General features: G+C 46.9%; 1 pseudogene; it reads left to right on the forward strand.

Annotated features, from left to right (window-relative positions):
- Positions 1–1,856: 1,856 nt before the first annotated feature.
- Positions 1,857–2,463, forward strand: LOC101446634 (BCL2/adenovirus E1B 19 kDa protein-interacting protein 3-like pseudogene; annotated as a pseudogene).
- Positions 2,464–3,770: the final 1,307 nt, after the last annotated feature.

Here is a 3,770-nt window from a genome sequence, read left to right on the forward strand (position 1 = left end):
TACAGAGGTGGAGTGGATGGCGGAAAGTGGAGAGGACGTAGTCCTCACAAACAAGTATGAGGAAGGGAGAAAGGAGGGACAGAAGACAGCACAGCAGAAGGCTGAGGGGCAGAAGGTGGAGGCAAGGGTGAGGACAGAGACAAAGTTGGAGGCCCATAGGGCGGGGGTACAGGAGGAACTTGGCTTGCCGGATCAAAGTTGAGATTTTCCGGAGATTTGGGAGGTGGATGGGAGGGAGATGAAAGTTTCTGATTGAGCAATAGGATTTGGTAAAAGGAACACAACTGATGGAGGAAGGATGATTTCGGAGAAATAGGAAGGCCTGAACATAAGGGACCTCTAGCCACTTGCGATTGCATGGGTGAAGTTTTCCAGATGTCTAAGAATCTGCATGTCAAGCTTTTCATATTTCAGCCACTGATTTTCATGTCCAATTTGTATTGAAGCCAAATTGTAGTAGAGTACTCAATAAGTTTCTTGGGTCTGATATCTCCTTCAGGATATAAGGTTTTAAGGTTCTGAAGGAGGCAGCCCAGTGGTGTAGTTTTCAGAGGAACCGTAGGAGTGTTTCCCATTTCCGGAAGCTGAGATGAGGTCAGGGATTCACAAAGGCGAACCGAACAAGTCAGGCATCCCTGAGTTAGTCAGAGAAACTTATCAGCAGAAAGCCCATACCCAGGATCAGACATCTCTGATTCCTGAGGGGCTTCTGGGGACACAGGTCAGGTACCTGCCGTGGTTCCCAAAAACAGAGGATCATTGACCTAGCTAGGATTTACAGAGTTGTCTAAAACAACGGGAGAAAGAACAGGATGCTCCAGAGGAGAATGCCCTTAACTCACCCAGCTGGTCATCAGAGTCCGGTGTTGGATGGAGCTACAGGAGCGGCAAGGGTAGGTCTCTCACAATCTGCCAGTCTCAATGCAATCCCAGGTGTCTCTGGGGTTCACTATGGGGAGTTCTGGGAAAGGGTGAAAAAGGACTCAGAGTTGCACGATCAGGATTGATGAGTAAGCCTGGCCAAGCTGTCACTTTCCATTGCTTCCTCTTTCCAAGACCAGGCAACAAGCTCACCAGCCAGGATCTGGGAGTAAGCCCGAGCAAGCTTCCTGGTTTGCAAGGTATGGTGGTGGGGGTCTCCTCTTCCCAGATCCCAGGTTTCTGGCACAATATGTTAGATGTCAGAGGGAGACAATTGGGATGTGGAGACCAGTGATTGCAGGCAAGGATTTATTGGGAAGCTCTCCCAACAGAGGGGGTCTGAAGAATAAACCTTAGCACCCCTGCCAGCAAGGCAGGGGTCTGAAGAGACCCTGCTTCTGGCAGAGGCAGTCATGAATGTATATAGTACTTCTATAGGTAGGAACATGCTTAGTGGGAGTGGGTTTTGGCTTGGGTGAGACCCAGGGGCCTACAGGGATGGCTAGGGGGCAGTGGGCTAGGGGCAGTGAATTCTAGGGGTGCAGGCAGGGTTGGTGGGGTCATGTGGCTCCTTTGTCTATTCTTGTGAGGAAATGAATTGTGTCTGAACCCATAGGCTCTGGATGGGGGGCTGCTCTATATCATGGGATGTGGCTCCTTCTGAGTAAACCGCTGGTGGCACTTCCACAATCGGGCAGGTTAATAATAAACTTGCAGCTTCTGTAAGTCGTGGCTCTTATGGGGGCTAGGGATGGGGCCTAGTCCTGTCAGTGACAGGGCTAGAGTTAAACCATCCACGGAATATAATTACCTACTATTTTCTTTAAAATCGCTTAAGACTGTGAATCATACATATTCATATCATTCTTTTGCCTCAAAACTTTTAGACTGAGAGCCGGTCCTGCAGCGACTGCGGCTCTCAGCGGCGCCCAATGATGAAGTCTCATTTAGTGGAGCTGCCGCTGTCCCTACACAACCATCCCAAGGAAGGTGCACGGCCGCTGCCCCCGCCAACCGGCCTCAGCACATCCTGGTTGGAGCTACCAGTGAACAGCAGCAAGGGCAATGGGGAAAATGGGGGGCCGGAACAGGTCCCTTCCTCTTCCTCTATCCATATTAGGGACATGGAGATCTTTTGGATGCACAGTTTGAATCAGGACAGAGTAGTTCAAGGGGCAGCTCTCATTCTGACAGCCTCTCCCCACAAGAAGACGGACAGATAATATTTGATGTGGAAATGCACACCAGCAGGGACCACAGCTCTCAGTCAGAAGAAGTTGGAGAAGGAGAGAAAGAAGTTGAGGCTTTGAAGAAAAGTAGACCGGGTACCCCACTGGCCCATTTCACCTGAGGAGTTCCACTTCAGGCATCCTAAACGTTCTGCTTCTTTAAGCATGAGAAACAGTTTGGCTGTGAAGAAAGGGGGTGTTTTCTCTGCAGAATTTCTTAAGGTGTTCATGCCATCTCTCTTCATTTCTCTCTTTGGGGCTCAACATCTCTGTTGGAAAATGACTGAGCACACCTTCTGCCAGCACCGACTGACGGAGGGAAAAGCCCCTAGAAATCAAATGAATGTAAAGCGGCTTTACTGTCAAATTACTTTATTTGAATTTGAGACCTATGTAAGCATGACCCAACCTACCACCCTATTTTTACGTACCCAAATTCCAGTAACTCTCAAAATCTAATATTTTATTCAAACTCTGTTGAGGCATTTAATTAACCTCATTCCCTTTTTGGCCTGAAAGACACTTTAGAATTTCCTAATAGAGTTTAATATGGTTTAGAAATTTGCAAGGGCTTCTTTTCTGCAAATGCCCCCAGCAGATTACACTTTGGGCAACAGTGCAATTGTTTCTGTTTAATACCTAGACCTGTATCATTATTCATGGTATAAATTTCACTCTTGCAAGATAACTACCATCCCTCTCTTAAAGTGAGGTGAGTTAGAAAATCATACAAAAGCTTTGTTTTTGTTTCTTGTCAAGACAAAGTCAAGCTTCCCTAAACTTGAGTTTATAGTTATTTTTAAAAATACACACACACACACACAAGACACACGGAAAAAAAATATCCTGGGCAATAAAATATTATGTTAAACCAGCTTTGGAGTCACATTCTGTCTGAGCCTCCTAATAGCACCTTTTAATTTGTAGGAGGCAGGCTATACAAATGATAGATATGAAAGAGGGTAAGAACTAAAATCGTCCGCAGATTTTTAATCCTAGTATGCTGTAATGCTGTCTTATCTAAAGTGTAGAGATGCCGTCAGAACATGGATTCTCTAGGTTTTTTGACTATGTCACATGAAAGAATTTAAGAACATGCCAATTTAATTAGGCCAATAAAATGAGTTTATTGAGAAATGAGAGAAAAGAGAAATGCTCGCACCCAAGACGTGGATGCAAGCGTCCTCCAAGCATAGAGGCGCGCCCGGGGCCAGGGGCTGCCTTTATTAAAACCAGTCTTCCCTCTCCCCTTTCCTAATACTGGGGGGAGGCCCCAGCTGTCTGCTGTTCTGACTGGCTGCCTTTCGATCCTCACCTGTTAGCTCTCAGGGGACCAGGGAAGAGGCCTTTCTCTTTGGAGTTATCTGGGGCTTCTTCTTGAGCCCTGGGACTGCAAATGGGACCTCGTGGCCAGGGTCTTGCCAGGGTCTGTGTGTCTTTGTTCTTAGTAGCAGCCTTCCCTCACGGGGTTTCTGGGCAGGATCTCACCGCCGTGTTCTCTGCCAGGTCCCAGCTGTGACAGGATGTCTTCCCTCATCTTCCCTCTTTCCCTATACTAATCTGCCTTAAATCTTTATTTCTGGTAAAGAATGTCTTGGGTTTAGAAATATATGAAATTGC

Source organism: Dasypus novemcinctus, chromosome 9 (assembly GCF_030445035.2).
Source record: "Dasypus novemcinctus isolate mDasNov1 chromosome 9, mDasNov1.1.hap2, whole genome shotgun sequence".
In the NCBI taxonomy this organism is placed as follows: domain Eukaryota; kingdom Metazoa; phylum Chordata; class Mammalia; order Cingulata; family Dasypodidae; genus Dasypus; species Dasypus novemcinctus.